Below are 23392 nucleotides of genomic sequence, written 5' to 3' on the forward strand. Positions count from 1 at the left end.
ACCCAGCCTTACCCCTCCAAGGTAGAAAAGGTCTCTTTCCCAAATTCCATTTCTGCATGCCTATTTTATCATTTTAAATTATGTTATTCTTGAAAATAGACACTAAGTTTCCAGGACTTGGTCTGATGATGGAAAAGATGAAGGGGCCATGGGGCCATCAGATGTCTCCATGGTTTGTTTAAGAATGTACAAGACTTACACCCAATTTTAGACTGAGAAGTTGTTCTAGTGGCAAAAGGAAGGTTGAAGAATTAGAAGGAAATGAAACTTGTTAGAACCAAGGGTTAGAGGAGACAGAAGAGGTGGTCGAAGACCAAACAGAAGGAGGGCTTGACATTGAAAGAAAAACAGCTCATGTACTGAGACTAGAGGGGATAATGTGAGAAAGAAACAAGTTTTATTAATTTTGTAGATTATTATTTCTGAAATCATGGGTGCATGAGCTCCAGAGACACATTCCTAAGTCTCTTCATCCATCATGTTGAATCTGTGCCCCAGATGGCTTGTAAATTCTGCTGTCTTTTGTGTTTCCAGGTCCACAGTGGGCAAAATTGTCACTGTCATCAAGGGATTAAATGAACAACATGTGTGAAGTACTTAGCACAGAACCCAACAACGGTGATAACAGTAATTCTTATTGCTATGCCAGTGCCCTCTTGCCAAAGAACAGATTGGGTGGATTGCTCCTTGGAGGGAGAACACACTTGCCTGGGGAATCATGGAGCATCTCAGAAAGAGAATGTCAGAAAGGATTTATTACAGGGTTTGTGTTTGTGTTAGGTTCTCTGGGGGATTGTTTAGGGACTTTGCTCTTTGCTCGAGATTGGATGCTATAAGGAAGCAGGGGGAATGCTGTTATTGTGTATATTCATCAATTCTATTCAATTGGTAAATTTTATGTAATTTAGTAAGGGAAGAGGCACCATTCATACTCACCAGGAGAGGGGGCTGTTTGGTCATTTTTGTGCTTGAACAGCGCTCCTATTTTTGCTGTGTTCAGACTTCTAATGGAGTAGTTTTGTTTTTGTCTTGATGTCAAGGCAGTAGCAACACTAAGACCTGGCTGATAAATGCTTGATGACCTTGGGTTCTATAGGGTTGTTGGCTGAGAATGCAGTGCTTAGAGACCAAGGGACATAGACTTTTTTTTTTTTGATAGTTACTGAAGGAAATCAAAAAGGCTGATGGGCTGTACCAAAGCTGGGACCTCAGATGTTTGTAGCCATGTGTACTGTGATTGTGTGATTCTCTCCCAAGGTGTGTTGCTGCACAGCACAGGTGTGGAGAAGGCATATCCTACAAGTGGTTCTGGGCTGGGGTTGACAGATAGACCAGGACACAGGACAGGAGTCAAAATTGAGAGTGTTGGTGAGCACAGTCTCGACTTGCTGTGATGTATGGGCAATGCAGTGAACACAGACAGGAGAGGAAGGGGGTTACCACCAGGAGATGAGTCTTAGAAAACTGTCTGGTAGAAGCCCTTCTAGGTAATGAGAAGCTCTTCAGCTAGAAAGAGCCCAGGGCATTTGGAATCAGAAGGTTGGGGGTGAAAATGGAAAATCTGCATTGCAAAGTCAATCAACCAGGTAGATTGAAGTCTCCTTGGGCCACTTTGGATTTGTCAGTCTGTGTCATCTAAGACAGGATGCAGTTGAGGTGACGAGTACTCCTGCCTCTGCAATGACTCTCACCTTTCCCCCATCTGATGGGTAACATTCTTTTATATTCCATTTTTAGAATATGTTCCACTTTAAGGGAAGAGGATACCCTCTGGCACTGGTTTGCCATATAGTCCCTCCCCCAGAGTCTCAGAGATTTTTATGATGGAGTATTTAATTTTTGCGTCCTCTCCCCAGGGCTCTGGCACATGCTCATGGTGGAGAGAAGAGGTCAGATAAAGACCTGATAAGTAAGATCCACAGTTTTTACAGAACTCGGTCTCCTCTATCAGGAATTGCCTTTGCAACAAACTGCAAAACCCTTAGGCGGCCACCCTTCAGGACCTCAGGAGCATAATCACTGCCTCTCATCCTGGGCCTACCACCAGCAGACACAGTCTTTCCTTCATCCTGAAGTTCTCCAGAATGTGGCATGGTAGAGCGCTCTAACAGTGAATGACTGATGACTGGTTAAATGAGTGAATTAATACTGATATGGCCTGTTACTTTAGCGCTAATTTTCAACAGATGCTTTATAGGACATTAGCTGTTCTTTAGGGGTTTCTTAAAGGCATCCATGCCAGGGAGCGAGAACCATGTCCTCCAGATCTTTCTTTACCAGAGGAACTTAGCATTTTTGTTAGTCCTGATTTTAGCCTGCAAATAAAATGCATTCAGAGAATGGTTTGGGAATCCTTAAGAGAGAGACTGAGAGCCACCACTGGCTAAGAGATTGAAGTTCTGCATTTAATCATGCAAAATCTGGCCAGGATTGATTCTTCCCAATTCATTTTCTTATACTTGCTCACATAAATTTGTCATCTAGTCTAGCTTGTATAATGTGTCTGTGCTTGCCATTTCTGGTCTCCATATTTTTCCTCCCTGAACCTCCATCCTGCGACCGCAGGTCATGTTGCAAGTCTTCCCTGATCCCCATGCCTGGATGTGCTCTCTCTCCTTATGCTGAATTGCAAAGCATTTATGGTGTCTCATGGCCAACTTTTTATGTTGCATACTTTACTTCCCCAACCAGATGGTTCGTTCATTCACTTACTTGATAAGTGTTCATTGGTACGTGTTAGGGAGCAGGCATGGGGCTCGGAACTGAGATTCATGATGAATAACACAGATACTTCTGCCTTCAGAGTATATAGTCTAGTGAAGGTTGGGGTATATTAATCAATATTCAGTCAGAGAAACAGAATTGGTAAGGAGAAATACATTAAGAAATTCATTGCAAGGCTCAGATGATTTGGGGGCTCACAAGAAAAGTCTGAAAGCCTGAGGGCAGGCCATCAGGATGAACTGGGTGAGACTCTCAGACACAAGCTGAAGGAGCTGCTCATGGGTAGAATTTCTCCTGAGAAGCCTCAGTTGTGCTCTTAAGATCTTTTAACTCATTGGATTATTTCATTCAGATTATTTAACATTCCTTACTTACTAAAGGTTAGCTGATTATGGACTTAATTTATTTTTAAGAATTATTTAGGGATGGGGGGGCACCTGGGTGGCTCAGTGGGTTAAAGCCTCTGCCTTCGGATCAGGTCATGATCCTGATTCTGGGATCAAGCCGTTTCATTGGGCTCTCTGCTTGTCAGGGAACCTGCTTCCCTTCCTCTCTCTCTGCCTGCTTGTGATCTCTGTCTGTCAAATAAATAAATAAAATCTTTTAAAAAAGAAAAAAGAATTATTTACTGGGGTTCCTGGGTGGCTCGGTTGGTTTAAGACTGTTTTTGGCTAAGGTGTTGATTCCAGGGTCCTGGGATCGCGCCCCGTGTCAGGCTCCCTGCTCGGCAGGAATCCTCCTTCTCCCTCTCCTACTCCCCCTGTTTGTGTTCCCTCTCTTGTAGTCTCTCTCTGTCAAATAAATAAATAAAATCTTAAAAAAATAAAAAAGAATTATTTACTTAGTTGAGAGAAAGAGAGAGAGCATGGAAAGGGGCAGGGGGAGAGGCAGAAGGAGAGAAGCAGACCCCCCCTGAGTAGGGAGCCCAAAGATAATGAGGATGGGGAGTGGGGCTTGATCTCAGGATTCTGAGATCATGACCTGAGTTGAAATGGAGAGTCCAACACTTAACTGAGCCACTCAGGCTTCCCTATTAATGGACTTGAATCACCTCTACCAAATACATTTACAACACCCTTCACAGCAAGTGTTTGATTGAATAACTGGGGACTGTGGCCTAAATTGACACAAACTGACCATCATAGGGAAAAACATTAAAGAAACCATGCAAAAATATCATAACTTCCAGGAAGGAGAAAAACATGATCTATTTTCCTTTGTTTAGCTGGAAGTTAAGAGTTAAATTTGATGTTCACTTTAAAACTTAACTTAGGAGACTTTATCCCAGGAGCTTAATGCAACTATCAAACGAGAAATCTTGCTAAAATATACTAATGCCTGAACCCTAATCTGAACCAATTAAGTTGCAATCTCTGGGGATTAGGGCTCCAGACACTGGCATTTTAGAGATATGCTAACAGGTAACCAGAGTTGAGAACAACCGCTCTGATGAACTTGAAATTTCTAGTTGTCTTGTTTTATATATGTTTTGATATTGATAAAATTTTCATCACCCTTGGACATATACCTATATAAATTAGAAACAGTTATTTTGGTTAAAAAAATGAATGCTTCCTGAAGCCACTGGAATACCTATTACCTTCCTGGATTGTACACCTGTCACAAACAACGTGCCATGTATTCTTAGTCATCAGTCAGGACAGATAAGGTCAAGATGCCATTAAATAAAGAAGACCCCCAATTCTCAGGCAGTTAATAAAGAGAAATGTATTTCTCACTTATGCAAAATCTGTTATGGGTCTAGGCAACTGCCCAAGGAGGTCGTTCTCCCTGGATGGCTCATTAGTAAGATCTAGTTGATTTGGTTTGTTATCTCTGCATTTAGCTCAGTAACTGGCACATAGTAAATGCTTACTCGGTATTCAATGAATTCACACGCCTTGTTTTCTTCTCTCTTAGAGACTGGGCGATTTTGTGTATGTGCATGTAGTCGATCTACTTTTCCTCTCCAGGCAGGTGCTTCTTACCTCATTGGCTCTTCAGATGTACAGGTCCACAGATTTGGGACTCCTGGGAATAGAAGAACAGAGACATGTAACTGTGAGACCTTTATGATTCCAACCGCCATGACAGCATCCTTAAAGAGAAACTCCCTGTGATACCACAGATACCCAACTACTCACTGACTCTCATCTCTTCAGAATTCCTCTTTTATGTTTGTTTGTTTGTTTTTTTCTTTTTTTTTAAATATTTTTAAAAATTTATTCATTTGACAGACAGAGATCATAAGTAGGCAGAGAGGCAGGCAGAGAGAGAGGAAGGGAAGCAGGCTCCCTGCCGAGCAGAGAGCCCGATGTGGGGCTCCACCCCAGGACTCTGGGATCATGACCTGAGCCGAAGGCAGAGGCTTTAACCAACTGAGCCACCCAGGCGCCCCAGAATTCCTCTTTTTGACCCAATAAAAAAGCAAAAAGCCCTTCCAGAAAGTACCCCATTAAAAAGTCTATTTGCTTAGCCAGGTGCCTGACGCCCGCCGCTCTCTGTAAGGCAGGTCAATAGCACTGCTGGCCTTGCCTCTGGTTCCTGGCAGCCGCCTGCGGGAGGGTCCCACCGGTGGGGAACAAAGTGGGACGAGGCAGGAGCCATCTGAGTGCAGCCTTGGATCTGACAGCAAAGAGAAGTGCTGGAGTAGTAAAAGACGGGGCTGGGGTTCAAAATGGGCTTTGTATGAACCCATATCCCAACCTGCTCACGTCGGAGGAGCTCTGAGCAAGAACCCTGGCTATATCAAATTGCACAAGATCCAGGCAGCCCAGAACATCTCCAGGAGGATTGCCACATCACAGAAACTTAGCTCTCTCACTGATGACAACTTTGTCTTGAAATCTGCAGGATGAAAGTTTTACTAAGGGCAGTGACAGACTCATCAAGGATAAGAAATGAGCCTGGTGACCAGGAACCCCATTCCCAGAGAAGAAGTAGATCTTTTTCTCTCCCTGATTTTTGAGGACCCTGCTTGGGGTGCAGCACATCTTATCCTACCCCCAATATCATGCGACAGTTTCTTCTGTATCTGTCATCCTACCCCTTCTTGGATGAACAAGTCTTGGCCAATTTCCCAGGGGCACGACTTTGCTCCTCCCTGTGTTTGCCAGAGGTGTTGGGACGTGTGATTTCTGACTGATTCCCTGTCGTATTGGTTCCTCCTTCTAGGTTGGGAGGCAATAGACACCATCCCAGGAATTCTATTTTTTTTTTTAAAGATTTTATTTATTTATTTGTCAGAGAGAGAGAGAGAGAGAGTACAGGCAGACAGAGTGGCAGAGGGAGAAGCAGGCTCCCTGCAGAGCAAGGAGCCCGATGCGGGACTCGATCCCAGGACGCTGGGATCATGACCTGAGCCCAAGGCAGCCGCTTAACCAACCGAGCCACCCAGGCGTCCCCCAGGAATTCTTTTTTTTTTTTTTTTAAAGATTTTATTTATTTATTTGACAGAGAGAGATCACAAGTAAGCAGAGAGGCAGGCAGAGAAAAGAGGGGAGCAGGCTCCCTGCTGAGCAGAGAGCCTGATGCGGGGCTCGATCCCAGGACCCTGAGATCATGACCTGAGCCGAATGCAGCGGCTTAACCCACTGAGCAACCCAGGCGCCCCCCCACCAGGAATTCTTAATAATTTTTTATTAATGTGCTGAAAAATAAAAGTCTATTTTCAGTGAACCTGTCTAGGCTCTGCAGAGAATCCATAATGCAGTTCCAGGATTCCTCCCCTGGTCAGGTAAATGCCACTGACCAGTGCTGTCACCACATGTCTCACTTCTGAAGATTGGAGGCTTGCTGAAAAAGGAAGACAGCCTGCCCTATGCTCAGGGCCTCTCAAACTTCTGCATTTCCCAGTGTATCCTATATGGGACTTAGCTGCCTCATCAGAGAAATTCATGAGCAGACTTTCAGAGGGTGAACTTCTCATAAACCTCCCTCCAGGACAAATAAGAATTAGAACAATTCTATAACAGAGTGGCATTGGGGCAGACACATCTTTATCCAGATGTTAAATTTTCACTGGAAATACTTGATTTATATTTAGATTTCATAAAATTTCCAGTTGAAAAAGTTACATTCACATATCTCAGTTGTTCCAGCCATAACTGAAATTTCCCAATAACTAAATTGGATACCAAATAATCATCTTCCTTTATAGTTGCACCCACATTGACAGACTTGGTTCATTTTTATGGGAAGAATTGATTTGGCTTTGAAACAAAAGCATCTGTTTCAAAGTTACATTTGTCCAACTTAAGTAAATTCATTAATCCTGCTATCAACTCTGTACTATTAATATCAAATTAGTAAGTGAAATCAAAACTTCACTTCCTCAAGTCACACTACCCACATTTCAAATACTCAATAGCCATAGGTAACTACTGACTACCATATTGGAGGGTGTAGGTATTGAAGACATCATCTCTGAATAATACAATCAGATGGATATACAACAGTTATTCTGTAAACTAATCAAGGTGGTGACCAAGGGCAAGATGGTTAACAGATTTTACCTTTCCTTTGTCTGGCTTGGAAGTCTTGCATCTTATGCATAGGTAGATTGTCTCTAGTTTGACTTTCTTTCTTCCTTTCTTTCTTTCTTTTCTTTCTTTCTTTCTTTCTATTAAATTTATTATTTGCTTCGGGGGTACAGGTCTTATACAAATCATCAATCTTACACAATTCATAGCACTCACAGTAGCACATACCCTCCCCAATGTCCATCACTCAGTCACCCTCTCCCCCACTCCCACCCCCCAGCAACCCTTGGTTTTGTTCTGAGATTAAGAGTCTCAAGCCTTAGAGCTATCAGCCTCCTGGTAGTCTGGGGTTTGTACCTATCACCCAATGTCTTTTGTGCAAGGGATGCTCAAATATTTGTTCAGTGATTACCAAGTTCATCTAGTGCTTATTTGAATCTTGTTTCATATTGAGAGAATTTTTTTAACATTTATTCAAAGAAAAGGAAGGTAGAGGTACTCATTAATTCTTTTAATTTGCTGTATGAACTTGGTACTCTTTTTGTGTTAATTTAGCTTTGCCATTTCTAAAATGGTACCACCTACGAGCAAATTAAGGCAAGACCAAGTATTCTAGGCAATATTTGAACTTGGGCCTCCTGACTTTTTTTTTTTTTTTTTGGCCTAGTTCATGTCTTTTTGATTTAATTAATTTGGAAGTTATGTCAAAGAGGAGCTTAGTGGGAATTCAAATAAATTTTCAGATTGAGGCTTCTTGTTTTTTCAGATATCTAGTTGAAAAACATAAAGTTTTGATTTTTAAATATAATTTAAATACTTAACTCTATCAAAAAACACAGTGACAAATGTGTTATGGTGTGGAAATATATCTCTTAAAGGAAGCTTCCCTAAATTACTTTAGCGATATCTTTGGATAAATCTTCAGCCACTTGTGTATATTATTAAAGATCAACAAGCAGGAAAGATAAAATCCTAACTGGATTGAAGTCTTTAGTTTTAAAATAAGGAAGACAGACGAATAACAGAAGAGTTTCAAATACAGTCTGGTCTGACCAATGAGCCATCACAGAACTCTAGAAAATTGTTCTTTTGTGCTTGGATCTTCTGATGAAAGTCTCCAGTCTGAAGCAATAAATTCATGAACTATTGTTTATGCTTTTGTCATAATTCTGCGTGACCCTTTTCTATCAAGAACTAGCATTTATTCACCGGAAATATCCAACTTGTACACACACACACACTTTGGGTAATTATAAAATTACACATGATAAAAGAGAGAGAAAGCTATCATTGACCACAATAAAAGAGAAGAAAAGAAGGTAAAAAGAGCTAGTCTTTGTGTATTGTAGTTGTTGGCACACAAGACTGCTTCTCTGGGGATGCTGTGCTTAGCTTTGGTGTTCCCAGAATGTCTGAGTACAGTGATGCCCGGGTGTTTATTTAACAATGAAAGTGGCATTCAAATTAAAGCTGTCAGGCAGCCAAGTCCATTGTCAAAAGTTAAACATTCTTACAGGGCCCTTGGAGGATATTTTATGTGGGATTGTGAAAATTAATGCTTCTATACTCCTTTTGTGGGAGCCTGGCAGTCTTCAGATTTTCTCTCTTGGTGTTCATACTGAGATCTGAACCAAGACATACATTAAAACCAATCACAAGTCTGTTTATTACCAGAAAAGGCCACTCAAATGGCAGACTTCAACTCTAACATATTTTTCTTTTCTGTAGGAATAATTGAGGAGAGTTGAAACATCTACAGGGCAGATCTTCTTGTAAGGACCACCTGTTGTTTTCCATGAAAGAAAATACATTTGTAGGGGTGTCTGAGTGGCTCAGTTGTTTAAACACCTGACTCTTGATTTTGGCTCAGGTCATGATCTGTTTTGTAGAATCAAACCGCATGTAGGGCTCTGAGTTCACCAGTAAGTCTGCTTGAGATTCTTTCCCTCTGCCCCTCCCCCTGCTCATGCTGGGTCTCTTGCTCTTTCTCTCTCTCTCAATAAATAAATAAATAAATAAATAAATAAATAATATTTTTAAAAAAAGGATATATATATATATTTGCAAACCAGGAATGACAAGGGGTTCATTGAGGGGCTGGAACATCCCCACCATGTTCAAAAGCTCTTTTAATGAAACACAAATGATCTGTAAAGCCAGTGTGTTTTTACTATATGATAAGTTTTTTTCCTACTAAACTCTACTTCCTATATGAAAATTCTGAAGCAGTCAATGTTTGCATGCTTAACTGAGTATCTGTTATAAAATATGTTTTGTCCTAAGCCCAGCTGAGAATCTGTTATAAAATATATTTTTTCATAAGCTCACATGAGCAATTTCCAATATAAAAAAGTATTCTTTGAGTTCAGAGTTTTGTTAATGGGGAACATTTTGGGAGAGGTTAATTTGTAATCGAACTTTTCAGTATTTAAATTAGTTTCTTTCTGACTTTAAACTTATCATATTGCTGTTGAATAATTATTTCTAGGAATGCTGGATGAGCATAAGCATGTGGTACTGTTGAGATAAGTAAATGCACTATTGTTCTAGGAAAATCTGCTTTATGAATTATGTTTCCACAAGTGATTATTAATAAATATGTCTGAACTGGTCAGAGTAAGAATATAGGGGAAAATTATATTCATATTTTGGCATTTCTGTCTTCTCTCAATAATAAAACTTTTTGATCAACTGTGCTTACCATATTTTTATTAGAAGACTCAAAGAATGACCTATTTTGAAGATATGGAAGATCCATCTTTTCCCTTGGTTATTAAATAAGAATAAAATTTATTAGCTAATTATCCTAAGTCTGTTTCCTTTAACTTTGGAGTGGTGTGATCAAATAAATCATTGCTCCCAGCCTGGTGCATTAGTGTTTGGAAAAAAGAGTGAGGAGAAGAGGACTTACATTTCTGTGGCTTTGGATTCTTATGCAATAGCGATGTTGATTTTTTAGAGCATCTCTAGTTCAAATGTTTCAGATCTTCTTTCATAAAAATCCTAAGTGGATAAAGTGGTGGCTGGGGATTTAGATGTATTTTTTAAGTTGTTGCTGAGGGAAGGAGAAAGGAAGGATATTTACATTTATCATTAGAGACTTAATATGTATCAAGTAATTTGTAATTGTTTTCACTTTTAAGCTTCACAAACTTCCTGGAATTTAAGATGCTAAGAAACTAACCCGAAGTGACCCCATGCAAGAGCATGGATTTGAAGCCGAAGTCTTTTTAAGCAGCCTAAGTCTGCTTAATAATCTTGCACACTTTTCTATACACGGTACTACTTCCATGTACACAGAATTACCCTTTATTTGGTTATTTGATGTATATGGGTCTCTAGATACTAAAATGTGCTTATGTATATATATATACATATATGTGTATATATATATATATACAGATACATACATATCCTAGAAGTGTCTCATGGCAGCTGAATTTACTTGAGGTGTTTTGTTCTGTACTGCCTTGAACATGTCCTTGAAATTGAGGGGGACTATCCATTCTACAAATCTGCCTCTTGGTATCGGTTACTGAGGAGAGGTCACATGTTTTTTTCCTCAGAGCTTCCAAAGCTGCACGTCCTGATGATGATAAATAGCCACCTACTTCTACCCTTATTTCTTGCATAGTTTCCCAAGAAAACGGTTCCTCAGCTTTCACCTGCAGACCCATCCTGCATGGACTTAGACAGCTGATCAAGGGATGTAGTGTGGGAGGCAGATATCACACTATCTTCTGTCATCATTCCCCGTCTAACTCATGAACCTCTTACTCCTTGCAAATCATCTCTGTTGAAATCAAAGTAGCAAAAAAAAAAGAAAAAAAAAATCAAAGTAACACTGGGAGTACCACCATGTCAGGTACCTTCAAACATACTTCAGTCTCTCTGGTTGCTCAGTGTTGAATATATTATCAAGGAAATGTTTAAATGTGTTTGATTAGGAGTAGCATATTGTTTAGAAATTACACTTGGAATGTCTTCTATCATGAGTTTTCGTCTTCCCAACTGCCACTCAATATTCCTATTCAGTTTTATACATGTGACTCAAAAGTTGAGCATATCACATAGGAGCTTGTTAAAATGCAGAATTCTGGTCCTTACCCTAGACCAACTGAATGAGAATCTGTATTCCTGTTGACAATCCCACCATTTAACAAGATACCAGCTCATGTGTATGTATTGTAAAGTTTGAGAAGCTCTGATCTCTATTAGTTTACCATTTCCTGAATTTATGTTTTAGGTAATAGTGAGCTATGCAGTTTGGATCAAACCTTCAATGAAACAACCAAAAAAGCTGAGTAAAATACAAAATGAGCTTAAAGCAATCTAGACTGAAAGACTGCTAGCCGAAGCAAGCAAAAATCCTCCCTAGAAGAATGTTTCAATATCATTGCTCTACAATTATTTATACAAAGAGTTTTTCAAATAGAATATTGAGCATGTTATCAAAGACATCAGGTGCACAAAGAATCAAAATGACATGAGTGAGATTCAGCAGAATGATAGTCAATAACAATAGATCCAATGTGACTTCAGATTTTGGAATTACCAGAACACAAATGAGAAGACAAATATACTTATTATGTATAAAGGATATTTGTTTTGTATTTTATTTTTTATTTTTTTTATTTTTATTTTTTTTAAATAGAACTGGGAAATATCTGTAGGGAACAGGAAATTATAAAAAGTGACATAACAGATTTTAAAAACCCCAGAACTTCTACAACTAAAAAACAGAAACTGAAATTTAAACACAATGAATGGGTTTAACAGAAGACTTAGCTGAAAAGAGAATCTTTAAACTGGAATATAGTTCAGAAGAAATTATCTAGCATAAATAGGCACCAAAAGAGTGGGTGAGAAACAGGAGACCCAGGGTAAAGGTCTAACATGTTTGATGAGATAAGGATATGGAGAATGAATGATTGAATGGTACAGAAACAGTAATGACTGAGAATTTTCCAGAACTTTTAAGAGAGCAATCACAGATTCAAGAAGTTTATTAAATTCTAAATATAACAAAAAGAATGCTATATTTAGACACACACAAGCTAAAACTCATCAAATAAAAATCTTAGGTTTATCCTTGAAGGAATAAAGACAAATTTTCATATTATTATGCTGTATAAAAAACCACTCAGTGGCATTGCACATAGTAATTTTATTATGTTAAAATAGTTCTGTAGGTTAAGAATTTAGATAATACACAGCAGGGATGGTTTGTCTCTACTTCATGATGTGTGGTGCCTGGGCTGGATGACTTGAAGCCCAGACTCACTGAGATGGCCAGCAGGAATGTCTACATTTGTTCTCTCCAGCAAGGTAATTTCAGGCTAGTCTGATTTTTTTATATGGCAACTGGATTCCCTCATAGTGAGTGGTCAATGGCAGAAACTGAATGGTATTTAATTATCTAGCCTTAGAAATCACATAGTATCACTCCTACCAAGCACTGTTGTAAGAAAATGACAGAACCCCACCCAGATTCAAGTGCAGGGGACACAGACACTGCTCAGTTGGAGGAGTATCAGATAACTTGTGTTCATTTAAAAAATATCACCCTCCAAAACTATAAAAATCTGGATATAAACTAAGGCTGACTCTTCTTAGAGGAATGAATTATTGCAATAACTTAATCAAGGTTGTTTGATATTATTTTCATGGTGCAGTTTTGGGCATCAATTATAAAAGATTTTATAGGTCTTCCAGTTTCTAGAGGAGAGATGCCAGGTTTAAGCCCATTCATTCCAAAGAAAGATATCAAGATAACTCTTTGAAGAGAGATTTAATTAATTTCTTTTATGCTTAACTCCATTATTAATCAAAGTCTTTTAAAAGATGGTCAGAATTATCTTTCCAATATTTAGAAGAATAAATTTTAGTTTCAAGAAACCTTAATTATGTTATTGAAGAAACCATATGTAATATCACAAATACCTAGTGAAAATAGAAAAATGAAAAACATAAAAATAAATGTAAAAATAAGCCTGTTTTCCCTAACAGATCTATTTATTAGTTCACAGTAGTCTATAAACTCTTGCTTCACTCTCTAGACTCAGTCATACATCCAACACTAAATCAACCACTGTGGCCAAGGAAATAGTAATGAATGGTTTAGCCTAGGTTGTGTGCAAACTTCTAGAGACTGGGAAGCTATTAGTTTCCCTTTAAGCAAGCAGATACAAAGATGGAAATTGGGAATCATTGGGATGGGACAAAGAGATACTGGAAGAGACACTACCAAGTCCATCATAGATGAGTATATATTCCAAGCAGAGAAAAGAGCTTCTGTAAAGTTCTTCAAGGTCATGGATTATTTGTAAGGAAATGACAAGAAACTGTTATGGGTTGGAATAAATAACATCTAAAGGCTCTGTCCACTAAACCAAATGGGACAGACTCTACTTATGTAACACTAAGAGGTGATTACATAATTGTTTCACTATCAACACTCATTTAAAAATGCAGAGACCTGTATTCTTATGGAGCTGAGATATAAGACTAGGAAAATATAGAGAATCAGGGAGTATAAATGCAGAAGTATTAAATAAAATTCTCCTTTAAAGAATCTTATACTCGCCAAGATCCTAGCAATGCTACTTCAAGCTGTGTTGACTACCCCCAGGCTCTATTCATGGGTCCATGAACTTGACACATGAGAACTTCCCTTGAGAATTACAATAAAATAAGCTTTGACCAGATGAGAACCAGATTTATAAATACTCCAGCCTGTTTTAATTCTACCTCTGTGGGTTTATGTGTCATTTTTCAAGCAGGCATCAATTGGGGTGACCTTTCCAAAATACAGTCAAGGATTTGGGAGTCACATTGACACTATACCTCAGAAAACAGCTTGCTGCCTACAAGGCATGTTCACAGATGTTTTCAAATCAAATACTTACAATAACCCTGAACAGAAGGTATATTGATCTCATTTTACAGATGGATAAACTGAGACTCAGAAAGGTTAATGATCTCCCCAGAAGATACACAGATTCTCAGTGGCAAATGCACCACAAGGCTGTATTCCCTTATCTCAAATTCTGCATTCTTTTGGTTCCTCATCATGAATAAAGCAGACATTATCAGAAGTCTCTCACTTATTAAACTATGACATAAATCACAGAGTCTACATTGTATTGTAAGCTACACTGTGAATCTGGAATAATAGCGATAGCTTGTCTAGAGTCAAAATACCAGAATAATATAAAATGCAAGTAACCTACTTTCAGAACAAATGTGCATAAAACACATTGCTTGAATAGACTCTATATCTTCTTTCAATGACTTCTATGTTTTGGCGCCAACCACTTTTAAATCATAAGTCCTCCCATTTCCCATACTCTTTGTCCTATATTGCCTTCGTTTTAAGACTCACTTTCTTTTGATTAGAATTATTTTTCCAACACCTCTTCCATTTCTTCTTTTCCAAATTTGATATGGGCTTTAAGGCACAGGTCATGTAGAACCTCAAAGTCGTTATTCTCCAGCAGACCCCTCAAGCTTTCTCACTGTAACCGTATTCCTGTCCAGTCCTATCTTTCTGTCTCAGAATGTGTGTGTGGTATAGAAAGACAGAAGGGGGCACTGAGGTTCTTTGGAGTTGCCTTAGTTCTGGCTGATATAACAGAATGCCATGACTAGGGACTTAAACAACAAGCCTTTTATTCCTACAGTTCTGGAGGCTGGAAAGCCCAATATATCAAGGCACCAGCAGATCTGGTGTCTGTTGAGAGCATTTTTCCTGGTGTGCCAATGGCCATCTTCTTGTTATATACTCACATGATAGAGAACAGAGAGACAGAATCTTTCTCGGGTCAGTTCTTACAATGGTACTGATTTAATCTATGAGGGATCCACACTCATGACCTAATTAGCTCACAAAGATCCTGCCTCCAAATACCATCACACTGGGGAATGCAGTGTCCCCCACTTTGAGGGGGACCCAAATATTCAGTACATAATTCTGCACCTAGCTCCCCCTCAAACTAAGTCCTTCTCAAATAAAAAATATATTCATTCCATCTCAACAGCCACCAAATTCTTAATGCATTTCAGTATCAACTCTTAAGTCGAAAGTCCAATGTCTAACTAAATATGATCTAAATCAGATATGGGTGAGATTTGAGGAAAGATTCATTTTGATGTGAAGTCTTCCACAGCTGTGAACCTGCAAAACCAGAGGAGCTGTGTGTTTCCAAAATACAATGGTGGAACAGCATAAAATAGACATTCCCTTTCCAAAAAGGAGAGATAAAAAGGAAGGAAGAGGTGATGGTTTCCTGGCACGTCCATGACTAAACAAGGTAAACTTCATGAGGGATTAAGGCTCAAGAACAGTCCTCTTTGGCTTGATGCTCTGCCTTCTGTATCCACTGGGTCATGTAACCTGGCCATATACATGGCCTTCCACTGAGAAAGGCTTTGTGATTGACTTATTGCTCTGCTGTCATTCTCTCGAAATTCTTTTTTTTTTTTTTTTTTAAGATTTTTATTTATTTCCTTGACAGAGAGAGATCACAAGTAGGCAGAGAGGCAGGCAGAGAGACAGGGGGAAGAAGGCTCCCTGCTGATCAGAGAGCCCAATGTGGGGCTTGATCCCAGGACCCTGAGATCATGACCTGAGCCGAAGGCAGAGGCTTAACCCACTGAGCTACCCAGGCGCCCCTTCTCTCGAAATTCTTAACACTTTTTTTGAACAAGGGGCTGCATTTGGATTGAGGCCAACAAATTGTATATAGCTGGTGCTGCTGTTTTGGTTTCAAGCTCCAACAGGTTGGTATAGAAAGGAGGAAAAAGGAAAGAAACACATATCTCCCACTTATCTGGCCAGTTTTAAGACCCTCTCTCGGTTGTCATTATTTCTCTGGCTGAAACTGGCCTCTAGAAATGGGAAAATATAGCTTCAGATCTGTACTTCTTAAGCCATTTCAGCCATCATCCCAGCTGCATGACTAATGTGTCATCAGCCTCTGCCTTTTTCCTTCTCCTCCTGGGATGGAGAGTATTTTTTCCTTCTCTTCTTGAAATCAAAGGAGGGAATACCAAGATCATCCCTTAAGAAAGGGATTCTGGCTTGTTTACTTTTTTTGTTGGCTGTTCGTTTAGACAGCAGACTTGATTATTTTACTTTAAGCACATCTAAGCAGAGAAGAAAATTCCAGAGAGAAAGCATAGCTGAGGTGAAGATGGGAAGAGGGAAGGGTTTGGTGCAGATAAGGCTGTCGCTGTATGGCATGCTACGTTTGCCTTAATTTACTGGGATATTGTCGTAGGTAACTGCGCCTGAGCTACTTTGCTGGTCGTCTGTTTAAGAGGGTGGTCTGTTGCATAGCAAGAACCAGGAGTAAGAAGCTTGGATGGGGGAGGGGGAGAGAGAAAGGAAGGATAGCGACTGGGGGTGGGTCATTGAGCTGCAGGAAGAAGAGACAGACCCCGAGTTGGAGTTGTGTTTCCCTCTTCAGAGAAATGAATAGTTCCATGGGGCCTTCCAAAACACGCACGAACGTATCCCATGGGGAGAGCGGATGTTTGGGTTTCTGCTCCAAGGGGGGTGTTGTCAAGGGGGGTGGTATTAAAAAGAGAAGCAATAACGGTCTATTGAAAATTGTAGTTGTGCTTCCAGATAGAAAAAGAAGCATTTGCTCGGCTTCCCTTCCTGCTCCCCCGTGCCCAGCACTGAGAGAGAGAGAACCAGAAGAGGAAAAAGGACAAAAATAGCAGGCACTGTCCCTCTTCCCATTTCAAGCTCCTTAGGCCACAAGCCTGGCTGGTGCTCAGGGCTTTCCATCGCATGTAAGAACTAGGCTGTAAATTGGATTAGACTGACTGGAGATTTTAGTTATGAAAACAACCGGAAACTATGGGGTCTGCCCCAGATGCATAATTGATGGCCAAAAGAAATTTGACAAAACCCAGTTGGCCTAATAGTTAAATTTAACGATGCATCATGTTTTTGTTTGCCTCATGCAATTCAGATTGTTTATTAAAGCATTTACATTTTTAAATCGACTGCTAAAAGCAGCTGTGGAAATGCTTTCCTGTTTAATTTTTGTTGAGGGTTGTAGAGAGAGAGAAAGGGAGAGAACCTACTGTATAATTCTTTCCCTTCCTTTTGGGCACATCAGGTCCATGTCCACCCTTGAATTCATCATTATTCCAATAATGGAAGTCTGGGCTCTGTCCGATGGGCTTTGTCCAGCCTGCATTGGTCCCTGAGATTGAATCAACTTCTGCATCACACGGGTTAGGTGGAGGAAGGTGGGCTTCTAAATAAAATCAGTTAAGGAGGAGAGGGACACGGGTTGCTGCTGAGGAGGCCACCCAAACTCTATTGCATGGGGCCACACCATGTGATAATCATTTGCTTCCACCTTAGTAATGACCCATGTGGCTTTGGGTGGTGTTGGCCAATTTCATTTGGGCTTCTCCATGACAAGGATCTCCTTCATTCCCTTGTCAGTGGGAGTCACTCATGCCCAGACAGGAAAAGGACTGGTGACAACATGTAATTGAAAACCAAGAGCCCTGTGTGCTGTGGTCACTTCATCATCCCTACCCTTTCCCCACTACCTTCTAGACCCATCATGAGTCAATGTTGGCCATTTCTTACTTTGAAATGCCCTCTTTTCAGAGCCCGTGGGTGGCTTAGTCAGTTATGCATCTGCCTTCAGCTTGGGTCATGATCCCAGGGTCCTGGGATTGAGCCCAGGGTCCTGGGATGAGCCCTGTGTCCAGCTCCCTGTGTGGTGGGGAGCCCACTTCTCCCTCTGCCCCTCTCCTTCTCCCTGTTTGTTTTTTTTTTTTTTTTTTTTTTTTTTTTTTTTTTTTTTTTTTGCTCTCTCTCTTTCACTCACTCTCTCAAATAAATAACTAAAATCTTTTTCTAAAAAAGAAAATACCCTCCTTTTAATCCTTTCTATTTTTTTCTTTCTTCCTCCTAGAGTCAAGCTCTAAAAACAGAATTTAAAATCACCTCCCAGTGTGTCTGAGATGTTTATTCTTCCCATTCTGAACACTTGGTTGGCATGTACTTCCTCTGTCTTCTATTGAATGATTCTGCCCTATAGCTGGCTGTTTAACTTTCATTTCAAGCAGAGAAATGGTGCAGTGCTCATTATTGGTTAAGAATGTTTAATGTATTATAACATTTTAAAAGGTTAGGTATGATCCATTTGAAAAATGTTTCTAAAAGCATTATGAGAGAAGCAAAATACATTTTTTTTTTCTTGGTGAAGAGAATTTTATTGTGATTTTAAAGCTTTGGAAAACATCTTATAACCTGGTGTTCATTCATATTGAAGGCAACTTAACATTTTGCATTTACATGAAGTATTTACTTAGAGTCAGCTATTGTGAATGATCTAGAAGTGTCCCTGAATGGGGATATTCTCAAACAGTTCTCTTGGCCTCATAAATAGTCATCAATTCCACTTCCTCAGCCTGATTTGCTGTCAAAGTAACAGAGTTTTGTTTATTGCTTACTCTCTATTTTGGGAGAGTGATGGTTGGTAGCTGAGAAAATATATGATTGAACTGATACAGAATGGTTTGTGTTTTGTGATTCTGCTTCCTCTCCCCTCTATGTTGTTTATCCTTTGACCTCTCTCACTTCTCATGCCTCTAATTTATGCCAATTTAAAATGAATCCTGCTCTGCCTGTCTCTAGCTCTGTGACCTTAAGGAAGCTATTTACTCTTGTTGGGTTCCAGATTCTTCAGTAATGAAATCATAACAGTAATATCCATCTCCTAGGGCTGTTGTGGAAATTAAATGAGTTAATACATGTAGAAAACTTAAAATAGAGCAAGTGGTCAATAAATGTCATTGGTGGTGGTGGTTATTTTTCTTCTTATTCTTGATATATGAGGTCCTCTTACCTTTTTAAATCTCAATTTCCTTATCTACAAAATTAGGTCCATAATTTTTTTCCACTCAAATGATTTATAGGGACTTGATCAAGATGCACAGAAGGAGGAATCATTAGTAAAATGTTGGCTAATTAACAGTGGGGAGCTTCTTGACCAAGCTGTCCTCTATTTTCAGGATCATTAGGAGCTGGCCTTGCTTGGACTTATGTCAGATGCTCATTAGCAGATGTCACTATCTTTCAGCTCAAGGGCTTGCCAAAACCTTCATGCCGAGCTGAGAGGATTCATTTTCTTCCAGGAATAAATTCCTTTATTTTTGTATGTTATTTATTCATCAATCAGAGGAGTTCTGATGACGACAGGATTGCCCTTGACATTTGAAAAGATAGGACTCCATGACCCAGGCAAGAGTGTGCTCATGTGTCACCAACCCTGTGCTCAGGCAGGGCAAGAAAATGCCACATACAGGGACATTGAGGGTTGACGATAGTCCAGAAAATGCCCTAAGGGAACATTTTGGGATTTTAGTTGAGAGTGGAAAAATATATAGCCTGAGAGACATGGAAGTGAGAGGAAAAACTGCCAAAGAACTGGAGTACATTGGCTTCCTGCACAGTCTGCTCTTTGGAATAGTTAACTCTTCAACTCTATTCCCACCATTGCTCACTGGAGGCACGTGTCAATGTTGCCATGGTAACAAGCCAGTGCCGCTCTCTCAGTTTTGGATGTGTAGACAGTAGCTGGCATTGCAGATGCCTTCTACCTTAGGACCCCAAATCACATGTTTATATTGACTAATAAGTGGTTGGGGCCAATTCAAGTGACAAATTTTTGACTTCCTCAAAAACTGTCAGATTTACCTAGAAAGGAACTTGGAACTACTGGGGTTAACCATGATCCCAATGAACACTGCCCTGCCCTCTTTCATCTCACCCTGCTTTCCCCCACCCCCAGTACTATTCACTACTGCTCTATGCTCAATTAAACTTATTTCCTATATTGTGCTTTTGTTATGGTTTATCGTCTGTATCCCTCACTAGAATGGAAATTCTAAAATGCCAAGCACATGGTCTGTTCTCTATCACATTTTCCTGGGTCATCTTAAACAGTGCTTGTCATGCCTGGCCTCATAAACATTCAAGAAACGAAAAGGCTAAATAAGAATGCCTATCAGAATGCCAGGAATTCTACTGAACTCCTTTTCTTGACTTTCTTTTCTATAAAATGGTTACTGAACTGTCAAGAAATGCTTACCCGGACAGTCACACATTGTTAAGGGCATAAGAACCTATAGCTTCCTATTTCTTCAGAGGTATCTATGGCAACTCTGATGTAATTGGTGCCTTTTTGAATGGCTTTTTTATGGTAAAAAGAAATAATATGAAATTTACTACTTAACCATTGTTGTTATTTTTAATTACAACATACACTTTTATTGTTGTTTATTATACTTACAATTAATAACTTACTACAAAAGTCATTTGCTGTCTCCACTATTTTTTAGCTAATTACATTATGCAAATTATTAGTAAAGCTATGTAAGTGCAATTTCTTTTCAAGTGTTCATGCCTTGACAAGGTATTTATGTAGAAACAATTATTCTGTTAATTATATATAATTCTTATTCTTCCTCATTAAGGTATATCTCTAGAGATTTCTTCTTTTTCATTATATTATTCTTAACCATTGTTATTGGTGCATTTCTTTCAGTGATCTCTGTCCTCTTCCCCAGTTTTATTAAGTGATGGTTGACTAACAACAGTATAAGCTTAAGGTGTAGAACATAATGATTCAAATTACATATATTGTGAAATGATTATCACATAAGCTTAGTTATCATCCATCATCTTAGATACAAAAAAGGGGGGGGATGTTTTTCCTTTTGATGCAAACTCTTGGCATCTACTTTCTCAACAACCTTCCTGGATATCCTACAGCAGCGTTAGCTATGGTTGTCACGCTGGAGATTCCTTCTCCAGTACTTATTTATCTCATAACTGGAATTATGAACCTTTTGGCCCCCTTCCTCCAGTAACCCCCTCCTTTCAACTTCCCTATCTGGTAACCACTAATCTGATCTTTTTTTTCCCCCCTGTCATCTTATTTTTTTTTAAAGGTCTATATGAGAGAAAAAGAGAGAACAGGGAAGGGGCAGAAGGAAAGCGGGAGAGAGAATCTCAAGAAGATTCCATACTGAGTGCAGAGCCCAACTTGGGTCTCAATCCCAGGACCCTGAGCTGAAATCAAGTTGGATGCTTAACCGACTGAGCAACCCAGACACCTATTAGCTTTTTTTTTTTTTAAGAGTCCAAATACAAGTGAGATCATACAGTATTTGTCTTTCCCTTATCTATTTCACTTAATACAAGGCCCTCAAGTTTCTACCATGTTGTTGCAAATGTTAAGATTTCCTTCTTTTTGTGGCTGAATGATGTTCCTTTTCTGGGTACATTTTAAATTAAAAATAAGTCCCTCAGTCCTGGGAAGAACCAGGATGGTTTTTCACTAATGAATTTGGCTATTCTGAAGGCAGGTAAAAATAATACTGGAGTTTACTGTTTTTCTACCCAACCTCCTATTTCTTCCAAAGGACAAAGTTTGTAACTATGGGGACAATGAGCAAATGCCTATGAGGACTCATGTAAACCTGTAGTAATGGGATTAGATAGATGCATTGGAAATTGAAACAGAAGTGTTCCTCCTCAGAACAGCAATCGACTTGCTTTATTATCAGGTAGTCTTCATATGGGCCATTAAATGTTTTAACATTTCCATGAAAGTCCATAGCCAAGATAACTTGCTCAGTAACATGATGAAATAAATAACTTTATTTTTGAAAAAAAAATACATTTAATCTGCTTGGACTGGCAGATGGTTTGAATGGTTATCTTTGTTTTCAGCAAATTTTGACAAAGGAAAAAATGCATGTGGTTTGATTGGGAGACGGACATCAGAACCTCATCCCCTGGCCATTGAAAAGGAACTAAAAGAAGGTCTTGTTGTTGCACGGAAACCTGTTTCATGTTTATAAAGAATTGGGTCAGACTTGTACTAAAAAAAAAAAAAAAAGAAAAAAAGAAATAACCAGTGTTTACAAGTATGTGGAGAAAAGGGAAGCCTCACACACTGTTGGTGGGATGTAAATCAGTGCAGTCGCGATAGAAAATAGTCTGGAGAGTTCTCAAAAATTAAGGAGTCATGAAGGGGACCCAAGACTTCGAATGAAGCGTAAAGCAGCAAATGTGGACATTTATCTTGTCATGCATTAGCCATGACATATGTTATATAAACTCAACTCCATACTTCTGCTAGAGTTAGAATTTTCTTACTTTAAAAGTATTACATAGTCCTTGAAGAGTGACAAGGCGGGGCACCTGGGTGGTTTAGTCATTAAGCGTTGCGTTTGGTTCAGGTCATGATCCCAGGGTCTTGGGATCAAGCCCCACATCGGGCTCTCTGCTCAGCGGGAAGCCTGCTTCTCCCTCTCCCACTCTCTCTGCCTGTTTTCCCTCTCTCACTGTGTCTCTCTCTGTCAAATAAATAAATAAAATCTTAAAAAAAAAAAGAAGAGTTACATAGGTTTCTTTCCTCCTTCACTTCTTTCTTTCTCCCCCTCCCTTCATTCATTTGCCTCTCTTCCCTCCCTTCCTTCCTCCTTCCTTCCTTCCTCCTTCCTTCCTCCTTCCTTCCTTCCTTGACTAGGACATATTCCACACAAAAAAATACCTTTAAAATACTATTCTTTTGTATGGAGGGGGGGGTTGGGTTATGGACATTGAGGAGGGATGTGCTATGGTGAGTGCTGTGAAATGTGTAAGCTGGTGATTCACAGACCTGTACCCCTGGGAGGGCAAATAATACATTATATGTTAATAAAAATAATTAATAAAAATAGTATTCTTTTTAGTTAGAATCTGACTGTTTTGACATGGTTTCCTCACAAATCCTTGAGCTCCCAGAGGGGGTTTTCTTTAAACAAATGGATACTGTACTACAATAGATCAGATTCTAGAGGAAGGATCTGGAAGGTGATAGCGTATGTGTTGTAGAGTTTTAGAGACTGTAGCGTCTAGAGCAGGATTCTGAAAAATGGCATAGATAATCCTCCTGAAACCATACAGGTAATCCCAGAATTTTACATACGTGGAGTTTTCCTTAGATTTTCGAAATAGCCTATACCAATGCTCAGAATTGTAACTACATTTTCCTTTGTCTTTCTTTTTTTTTTTTTTTATCTCAATAATTGTTTTATTCATAATTTACTATTGAACCCCAATATTGCACATCAAAAACATCTCAAGAATTCTTTCT

At 39.4% G+C, this 23392-nt stretch overlaps 1 non-coding gene across 1 annotated transcript; it reads left to right on the plus strand.

Moving 5' to 3' along the window:
• The first annotated feature begins 5098 nt into the window (after nt 1–5098).
• On the plus strand, nt 5099–5355 carry LOC123391689. The gene has a single exon (XR_006606394.1). It is a non-coding gene; the product is annotated as a small nucleolar RNA U89 (small nucleolar RNA).
• The last annotated feature ends 18037 nt before the right edge of the window (nt 5356–23392 follow it).

This window comes from Mustela putorius, unplaced genomic scaffold, assembly GCF_011764305.1.
Source record: "Mustela putorius furo isolate JIRA1106 unplaced genomic scaffold, ASM1176430v1.1 tig00000275_pilon_pilon_pilon, whole genome shotgun sequence".
Classification (NCBI taxonomy): domain Eukaryota; kingdom Metazoa; phylum Chordata; class Mammalia; order Carnivora; family Mustelidae; genus Mustela; species Mustela putorius.